Source organism: Coregonus clupeaformis, chromosome 40 (genome assembly GCF_020615455.1).
Source record: "Coregonus clupeaformis isolate EN_2021a chromosome 40, ASM2061545v1, whole genome shotgun sequence".
Classification (NCBI taxonomy): domain Eukaryota; kingdom Metazoa; phylum Chordata; class Actinopteri; order Salmoniformes; family Salmonidae; genus Coregonus; species Coregonus clupeaformis.
The window spans coordinates 22,092,363-22,102,960 of NC_059231.1; the positions used below are offsets into that span (position 1 = coordinate 22,092,363).

General features: G+C 44.4%; 1 long non-coding RNA gene across 1 annotated transcript; it reads left to right on the forward strand.

Annotated features, from left to right (window-relative positions):
- Window positions 1–268: 268 nt before the first annotated feature.
- On the forward strand, window positions 269–10,332 carry LOC121572824. The gene is made up of 3 exons (XR_006001920.1): window positions 269–328; window positions 751–872; window positions 10,141–10,332. It is a non-coding gene; the product is annotated as an uncharacterized LOC121572824 (long non-coding RNA).
- The last annotated feature ends 266 nt before the right edge of the window (window positions 10,333–10,598 follow it).

Genomic DNA, 10,598 nt, shown 5'->3' on the forward strand with positions numbered 1-10,598 from the left:
ATGTACTGAAACTAATGTAACAGGTGGGACCTATGGGGCGATAATAAAAGGGTTAAATGAATTACCGCTATCCCTTTAAAACGCAACTGCAATCAGCCATTTTGAGAAGACCGCTATGGTGCCTACAGCATGTGTCCATGTCTCTTTGGTGTCATTACATTTTTCAGTGTTTGAAAGTGTCCTTATTCTAAACTTTTTATTTTAAATGATCAATATTATTTAAATTTGTTGTATGTATATGTTAATCATGTAAATGTTATTGCCTATAGGTGAAACAAGTGCTTTGGAGCAGAGAGTGAGAAAGGAGAGTTTGAAAGGAGTTTTACATGTAAGTTGCCCAAATTGATCTAATGTCTGTAGATTTGTTTAAATGTCATTATTGTGACCAACTGGCAATTTTCATGTCTTTTGTAGAGACAATTCCATGGCTGTTGTTAGTATTTTAACTTGCATTTGAAATAACTTTTTAAGTAGTAGGCCTTAAGGCTTTTGCCACTAGTGGCCTAACATCCCCAATAGTCTGTGTGTGATTGCATTTGAGAGCGTTCAAGGTCAGGCTAGTATTCAGTAGTACTTAAAGGCTTAATGTATTTCTTGTGGCTACTATAGTCCAGTAGGTCACACTAACATATTTCTGAACTTAACTTACCACTAGCCTAGCTACATTTTTGGAGAAACAGCTAAGCTACTCAGTTGATTTAGTGTCAGATTGATTTAGTAAATATTGACATTTTTGTTTTATTCCCGCAGTATACATTCATTGATGCACAGCAGTGGGGCTGAGGAGACATCACTTCGATTTGTGCACAGCTGCAGTATTCCAAACCCCGTGCCTGAGGACAGCGCGAGCCTTGCAATGGAACCGAATAATGGTAAGTGACAGCTTTTCGGGACGGCATAGGTAATGTAGTAAACCATACAACAACTTTGCCCTTCAGCCTGCGTCCACCACCCTGAGGTAAATAAAAAAAGTAGGCCCTACATTAAACCAGGTGAGGCTGGTGAGCTTTATATATTTGGCAGGTTTTAGCCCAGAGAACAGCTTGAGATGCACACATTGTAACAATACATTTCTCACCTCTGTTGCACTGTCACATGAAATATGGCTCCTGGCCTCAACCCAAAGTGAAAGGAGACTACCTTTGTGATGGTGTTAAAATGCTTGCAGGTAGAAAGGAGAACCAGCCAGCACTGGTTTGTATGCAAATGATTGAATGGCAAGGGACCATAGGCCTAGACCAGTTAGGACAAAGAAAGGAGTCCTTTGTCTCAGTCTAGTATGGCATAGTGTGTGTACTGTAGGCCTATGTGGCTATGCACATTTCCGCTCAATAGATGGCCCATGGGCATGACTATGCACTTATAAGGTGTGTCAAGGTCCCAAAAAGCTTCCCTCTTATTGGTTGGTTAGTTGCTTCCTGGCTGCAAACCATAAGTGGCATAGGGAGGAGGGTAGAGTAGACATGGCAAACAAAGAGGCATGGGTTTACCCTACAGACAGATGGATAGAGTGCAGAGCGATATACGAGTCTGGGGCTGTGGAGGAATCTGGCCTATGGTATTTACCAGGGCTGGCTGCAGACGCTACAGACTGGCAGGGGGAGAAGCGTGTTTACCACGGGTAATGAACCAATGAGGTGGGCTGCCCAGGGGGTTTTGGGGATCAACTGGGGAAGAACCCCCCCCCCCAAATGTGGGTCACTACCATCCTTGGGTGACCCCATTTTTCATATCAACAATACCCAATAAATCATACCACTTCCACTTAATGAGGAGGTTAATTAAGCTTAATTGAGATGCATTTGATTTCTCTGCTGCTGTCTAACATAGACCTTAGCTGTCACTGCCTATCCCTCACTGTATCCAGCTATTTCTGAATCACAACCCATTCTATAGGTCTATGCATATCATTTCTGATAGGAGGATGTTATGTCTGAAGCTGTCATCTTTGTAGGCAGCTTCACATTTGCCACTGGGCTTAAAAACATAAACCTTTGCCCTAACCCCCCGCCCCAGTATGGTGTGCTAACAGCATTTGCCTCCCTGCTCAGGCCTGTGTCCCTGGAACACATGAAAAGGTCAGCAGACACTCCAGTAGACTTGGGGTTTGGTACTAAGTGCCCCCCTCGCACCTCCTCTCTGGGCCACTCGGTCACAACGTGAAAAGAGCAGGGGCAAGGAATGAACAATTTGTCTCTTTACCCTTTTCAGCCTTTTTGTCCTCCCCTCTAAAAGCCCATTGCCATGCACACAAAAGGAAGAGCTGTTGACCTGAAAAGTACTTATTGATTCCACCATGTGCATAGGCACTCTTAATGTATCAATATGATCAAAACGACAAACAGATATTTGTGCTGCAATTTTGGGGGGGATTCCACCACTCATTAGGTACATCTGTAGATATCTACAATGGCTGTGAATGGAACATAGAGACAGATCTTCTAATTAAATCCAGGTCAGGTGACACAACCAGTATTGCTCTTTTAGTGAAATGACCTTGTTACATAAAAGGTAAGGGGAGAGATACAGAGGACCATATTGTATCCCCACAATACAGTGATCCTACTCAATGTGCTCATTGGTTCCATGTATTACTCCGAGGCTTTCGGTCTTCAGATGGTCTTCAGGTCCTGGAGCCAGTACTCATATTTCAAACCCAAAGGGACTTTCAACCACCACACACAGTCTCATCAGAGGTCCTTCGTTAGCCAGGGCACGAATCATACTGTTGCTGACCATCCCAGGGCCCGTCAGTCATAAACAGGGATTCCTCCCCTCTGATCGGGGTCCATTGCCTTTGAAATGGGGGCTTTTGTCATGGTACTGGGCCGGAGGGTGGGGCCTTTAGATGTGGGGGTGTAGCTGAGTGGTAAGCCCTAAACCGTCTGGGTAAATCAGTGTGACAATTATTTCACTTTACTGCACTTTCAGAATGCTTGACCTGCTTCTCAGCATTAATACACACATTTCAGGGCGAGGCGGGGGTCACCACCGAGGGTTCTACTGTGTGTGCTTATGAAATAGAGAGGGAGTGTGGGTGTGTTATCATAATCTGTCAGCTGCTCTGTGATGGGAGTCCTGGCTCTGTGGGCCCTGAGTCCTGGGTGGACAATAGAACTAGGAGAGGTGAGTAGGTATACGTGTCGGAGATGTTTGGTGGTCAGCCAAAGCCTCCATTCACAATAAGTACCGTAAGAAACACAAACTTTACTATAGTTCATATTTTTTAAGTGCAGAATATGGCACTTATTACATTTTTGTTGGGCTTCATAATATCCTTTGATTTAATTCTCAGGCCATGTTATGCATGAATCACTACGTCAATATTATGAATATGACCACTATTTCTTTAGAAAACTTGGGAGAGACAAACGTCTCAACTCTTGATGTGTACCAGTAATTGTGGTCCATAAATGCAGTTTATGACAAGCAAATTATTTGGTTTTCACACCACAATGTATTATCTATGATGACTCACTACTTGAACATGAGAAGGGCTTACCAAGGAAAAACTTCCAAAAGGACTAATTTGAGGCAGAAGCACTCAACAAAAAAGGCAGAGATGTCAGTCACCTGTTATCCTCTAGTTTTAACCATGTTTTGAGGCTATGCAGTGTTTGTTTACAAACAAAGGAATAAAACAAGCTTATACACTGAACAAAAATATAAACTCAACATGCACCAATTTCAACGATTTTACTGAGTTACAGTTCATGTAAGGAAATCAGTCAATTGAAAAAAATTAATTAGGCCCTAATCTATGGATTTCACATGACTGGGCAGGGGTGCAGCCATGGGTCCACCCACTTGGGAGCCGGGTCCACCCACTGGGGAGCCAGGCCCAGCCAATCAGAATGAGTTTTTTTTTATCTAGGTGAGTTATACCTTCTCCCACTGTCTACTACTAAAGCTCCCAGCTATGCTCTGGTATAAACCAAAGTGTATTGGAGTCCATACAACTTAGACCACTGTTTATTATCAATCTTCATTGAGATTCTTGCGACTCAGGCTCACACCTGGTCCGGTGGCGACCCAGCCAAGCTAGATGAGACAAATGAATGGAAAATCCACTGGATATGAAGAGAATGGATATAGGCTCAAGTGGGATCCATGTCCTCTGGCTCTCTGTTAGGCCTGTGAGGTAAAATGGTTCAGTGGGATATTGGAATAGGCTGCTCTGCTGTCATCCATCAGTCTATTATAGAAGCTCCCCACTGGGCAGAAACTGGTTGTCAACATTGTGTCCACATCATTTCAACCAAAAAAATCAATGTGATGACGTTGAATCAATGTGGAAAACTGATTGGATTTGCAAAAAGCCATCGATGTAAGGGCATTTTTTATTTTATTTTTACCCAAATTTTTAACTAAATCCAATGACATGGTGACATTTTTTGTTGATTTCATGTTGAATTCACGTTAGTTGACGACTCAACCAAATATAAATCAAAACTAGACGTTGAACTGATGTCTGTGTCCAGTGGGTCTGGGCCTCTTCACATGGCTCCGGGAAGATGTTGCCTTCAGGCATAGATGTAGGATCAACATACCTTCTCCAAATCATAATCTCAACCTCAGCTTCATCCTCCTGTATCACATAAGCATTACTGGCATTACATCGTTGCTGTTACTCAATAATGTATAGATCCTCATGGCATGGTTTGTCTGTCTTGACTCTTGTTCAAGTTCATGGCTTATGATCTTTGTGTGTATCATCACATGGACTCAGTGTTGTCAGTGTGAGACAGAGCTGTTGTGTAGTCCACTCCTGGGATATTATAGTGTGAATGGTTAGACTTTACTGTACACTGTGTCTCTGCCATTATATGAAGAGAGCTCTAATGTCTGTACGCTTTTGAGAAATGATACAACAGATGTATCTTTAGGAAGAAAGTCACTCACAGGCGAGTACACACACGCGCGCACACACACACACACACACCAGATGTGTCCTCAATGCACATGAGGGTCATGCACATACAAACTATCAGAATTCCAGCTTGTCAGCCTTGTCATTTGAAAAGCCATTGGGCCCTCTTTTTCCTTCCATGAACAGTAGAAATGCAGTTTGTATGTATTCACTGAATCTGTCACTGAGAGTAGACCGACAGAACAATGACAGAGCTGCCATCTCTGCCACACGCAACACCACAATTACACACCAAAATTAGAAGCTATGAGACATCTCCTGGCAATCTCACACACACAATACGTGATGAAAACACCTGCGCACTGTGCTGTAAAAACACTTCAAAATGTGACTCAGGTGATGAAACATTAACACAATACACATGTTGGCCATGCCATGCATACACTCACAGCCTTAAAACATATTTACAAATGGAAATCCTGATGAGTCTTTTTTGACAGTTCTTGAAGTATGGCAAATTCAAGGAAGGCATTGCCATTGGTTCCATACATTTATCCATCATCATAGTCATTTTGATTGGACATTTGAAGATGGAGCCCCGGCCTTCTCTCTCTAGTCATGTCTGATTTTAGGATAGAGAGGAGTCTTATCTACAGGAAAAAGGTTCCATGCCCTCTCTAATGAATAGCTTCCTGAGATATGCAGGAAGTCTCTTCAGCTCTAGTTATGGAGAATGTTTGGCTCAGATCTCTTACATTTACATTTACGTCATTTAGCAGACGCTCTTATCCAGAGCGACTTACAAATTGGTGCATTCAACTTATGATAGCCAGTGGGACAACCACTTTTTATTTTATTACATTTTTTTGTGGGGGATGGGGGTGGTAGAAGGATTACTTTTATACTATTCCAGGTATTCCTTAAAGAGGTAGGGTTTCAAGTGTCTCCGGAAGGTGGTCAGTGACTCCGCTGTCCTGGCGTCGTGGGGGAGCTTGTTCCACCATTGGGGTGCCAGAGCAGCGAATAACTTTGACTGGGCTGAGCGGGAACTGTGCTTCCGTAGAGGTAGGGGGGCTAGCAGGCCAGAGGTGGATGAACGTAGTGCCCTTGTTTGGGTGTAGGGTCTGATCACAGCCTGAAGGTAAGGAGGTGCCGTTCCCTTCACAGCTCCGTAGGCAAGCACCATGGTCTTGTAGTAGAGGCGAGCCTCAACTGGAAGCCAGTGGAGTGTGCGGAGGAGCGGGGTGACATGATAGAACTTGGGAAGGTTGAACACCAGACGGGCTGCAGCGTTCTGGATAAGTTGTAGGGGTTTAATGGCACAGGCAGGGAGCCCAGCCAACAGCGAGTTGCAGTAATCCAGACGGGAGATGACAAGTGCCTGGATTAGGACCTGTGCCGCTTTCTGTGTAAGGTAGGGTCGTACTCTGCGAATGTTGTAGAGCATGAACCTGCAGGATCAGGTCACCGCTTTGATGTTAGCGGAGAACGACAGGGTGTTGTCCAGGGTCACGCCAAGGTTCTTTGCACTCTGGGAGGAGGACACAATGGAGTTGTCAACCGTGATGGCGAGATCATGGAGCGGGAAGTCCTTCCCCGGGAGGAAGAGCAACTCCGTCTTGCCGAGGTTCAGCTTGAGGTGGTGATCCGACATCCACACTGATATGTCTGCCAGACATGCGATATGCGATTCGCCACCTCAGAAGGGGGGAAAGGAGAAAATGAATTGTGTGTCGTCTGCGTAGCAATGATAGGAGAGACCATGTGAGGATATGACAGAGCCAAGTGACTTGGTGTATAGAGAGAATAGGAGAGGGCCTAGAACTGAGCCCTGGGGGACACCAGTGGTGAGAGCACGTGGTGCGGAGACAGATTCTCGCCACGCCACCTGGTAGGAGTGACCTGTCAGGTAGGACGCAATCCAAGAGTGAGCAGCGCCGGAGATGCCCAACTCGGAGAGGGTGGAGAGGAGGATCTGATGGTTCACAGTATCAAAAGCAGCAGATGGGTCTAGAAGGATAAGAGCAAAGGATAGAGAGTTAGCTTTAGCAGTGCGGAGAGCCTCCGTGACACAGAGAAGAGCAGTCTCAGTTGAATGACCAGTCTTGAAACCTGACTGGTTTGGATCAGGAAGGTCATTCTGAGAGAGATAGCAGGAGAGTTGGCTAGAGACGGCACGCTCAAGAGTTTCGGAGAGAAAAGAAAGAAGGGATACTGGTATGTAGTTGTTGACATCGGAGGGATTGAGTGTAGGTTTTTTGAGGAGGAGTGCAACTCTCGCTCTCTTGAAGACTGAAGGGACATGGCCAGCGGTCAAGGATGAGTTGGTGAGGTAAGGGAGAAGGTCTCCGGAAATGGTCTGGAGCTTCAAAGGCATGCCATTGTTGTATATAAAACCAACCATGATGATGCGTTTTGTGGAAATAGGTATTAAATACTTTTTATTAAGACAAATTGAGGTTTTGTTTGATAAAAACCTTTATCAAAGCTCAATTCAAGACTGTAGTGGATGTGTATTCTCATATGGCAATCTTTCTCTGTGCTCTTTTTATTCCGCTAAGGGCCTGTGCTGTTCTGACTGAGCTAGCTGCAGGGCGAGCACAAGACGAGACGTAACCGTTTGGGCGCTTGATAGCCTTGTTTGCTTGTTGATTTCTAAGGAATGACATCAGTATTTGGTAGAGAAGTATCTCATCGAGGTCATGGGTTCAACCAAGCGATGATTTGACTGGCAGATGTCTGGAGGCACACAAGTTAACCCTCACAACCACCCTCACCCCTTTCCCCGTTGTCACCCCCTCACCCTGTTGGGCTACCCATGCCCTCTGCAGGCACTCCCTCTAGTCTTTGATGTTCTCTTTCTCCTTCCCTCCCTTTTCCGCCCCTCTTCTGTTTTCTCTCCAGGCTTGCCCTCTCTGTCCCTATCTTGCCTCATGTCTCTCTCTTCACTCTCGTCGATCGCTCTTCCCCAGTCACATTTCATATGGTCCCTTAAATGGCCCTTTGACTGCCTGGCATTCGCAAAACCACTAACCTTGCTAACAGTCACATGGCCATGGACGTCCCCTCATGTTAATTCACTGAGAGTTAGCTCCTATCTCCCGGCTCTAGGCGCCACACTACTTCCTAATGAGAGAAGACACTGCTCTGGGTGACGCAAGGCTGCATTAGCACTCAACCAAACAGGGAGACACACACACGGGCGTGCTCATACACACACACTCAGACGCACTGACGCTGTTCTCTGTGTACTGTCTGATGAAGAGCTTGTCAAATCATGATTTCTCTTGAGGGGGGGTTATGAAGATACTGCTAAGTGTGGCTATTAGGCCACTTTTTGCCTCTTGTAATGTACTGGACTATATTAGCCAGATGTAAGCATAGACCAATCAGCCAGGGCCTACACCCCTATGTTTACACAATACAGACTAATGTCTCTCTCCATCCAACTCGGTTTGAGTAATTTATACTGAACAAAAATATAAACGCAACAGTTTTACTGAGTTGCAGTCAATTCCAAAAAATTAATTAGGCCCTAATTTATGGATTTCACATGACTGGGAGTACAGATACCTTACAAATAAGGTAGGGGCGTTGATGAGAAAACCAGTCAGTATCTGGTGTGACCACCATTTGCCTCATGCAGCGCGACTCATCTCCTTCGCATAGAGTTGATCAGGCAGGTGATTGTGGCCTGTGGAATGTTGTCCCACTCCTCTTCAAAGGCTGTACGAAGTTGCTGGATATTGGCAGAAACTGGAACGCGCTGTCGTATACGTCAATCCAGAGCATCCCAAACTTGCTAAATTGGTGACATGTCTGGTGAGTATGCAGGCCATGGAAGAAGTGGGATGTTTTCAGCTTTCAGGAATTGTGTACAGATCCTTGCGACATGGGGCCGTGCGTTATCATGCTGAAACTTAAGGTGAAGACGGCGGATGAATGGCACGACAATGGGCTTCAGGATCTCATCACGGTAACTCTGTGCATTCAAATTAAATGCAATAAAATGCAATTGTGTTTGTTGTCCGTAGCTTATGCCTGCCCATACCATAACCCCACCGTCACCATGGGGCACTCTGTTCACAATGTTGACATCAGCAAACCGCTCGCCCACACCACGCCATAAATGTGGTCTGCGGTTGTGAGGCCGGTTGGACGTACTGACAAATTCTCTAAAACTGCTTATGGTAGAGAAATGAACATTCAATTATTTGGCAACAGCTCTGGCAGTCAGCATGCCAATTGCACGCTCCCTCAACTTGAGACATCTATGGCATTGTGTTGTGACAACTGCACATTTTAGTGGCCTTTTATTGTCCGCAGCACAAGGTGCACCTGTGTAATGATCATGCTGTTTAATCAGGTTCTTGATATGCCACACCTATCAGGTGAATGGATTCTCTTGGCAAAGGAGAAATGCTGACTAACAGGGATGTAAACAAATTTGTGCACACAATTTGAGAGAACTAAGTATTTTGTGCGTATGGAAAATTACTGAGATCTTTTATTTCAGCTCATGAAACATGGGACCAACACTTTACATGTTGTGTTTATAATTCTGTTTAGTGTACATGTGGAACTAATCTGCCCACTCCAATGACCTCGCCCGTTGGAACCCGCCACCATCTTGTAAAACAATTGGTTACCATGGATATATCGTTGAGGTATTGTCAGTTTATTGGGGAACAGGATTTGATTAGCAGTGATCGGTTACAGGAGTGAAGGGCCAGGGAGAGTTCCAGTGAGACAGGACTGAAATGACATCACTTTTTGAATGTGATCTGGAAAAATAATTTAATTGGTGTCGTCCAGCAGCTCAATCTGTGACAGACATTGACTTTTATGCAATGGTTTGCATGCTGTTGAAGAGTGTGCACAATATTTAGGATGAGAAAAATAAAGGTTGTCATTGACGTTTGAATATCGGCACAACAACATAACTGTGAACTGGGTTTTCTGGCTGTTTTAAGATATTAAGATATATTTAAGATTTTATATATTTAAGATATATGATATATTGCACGAGCCAATAGAATAGTCAACTCAGAGTGAGAGATGAGAGGAATTAATATGGTTGCGTTCTATAGGCTCTTTCCTGTCAAACAGATGATGTCACACAAGTGGATCAGATTAGTATATTTAAAATGGTGGTGGAAAAAAACCTGCCCTAGTTGCAGGAGAAGCAGAGAAAGTTCTTAGCTCTTAAGCTTGAGTCAGACTAAATATTTGAGCGTTGTGCGTTTTTGTGTCTTTTCTTTGTTTTACAGTGCGGAGTGAGGGCCACATGGGAATCCAGTCATACCGCCCGCGCCTGGCCCCAGCACTGTCTGGCTCTTCTCTCTGTGAATATAAGTCAATGGGGCTGGAGATTGAGCAGAAGACATTTTCAGACCAACCATAATGTAAAAACATTGCCCCATTCACTTGATTCCTGTATGACCACATTCCAATTCTCAGAATTTCTTAATGCCTTCATTTCAACTTCAAGATTGGAATAAAACCATCTGTTAATTCAGGTAGCATGCCCTTAAATATGTGGAGAAAGTGGCAACGTGACTTTTCGCCCTTTGACTTAAATCCTCCATTGTTCTCATGGGCTTTGTCTAGAGGTATTTACAGTACTGTATGCTTCAGCAGTGCAGAAATCAAGACCAGTTTATTTAGCTTTTGAGGATATTGACACACAGAGGAATTGGCTGTAGCTTTTGGCCCTTTGTTAAGAATG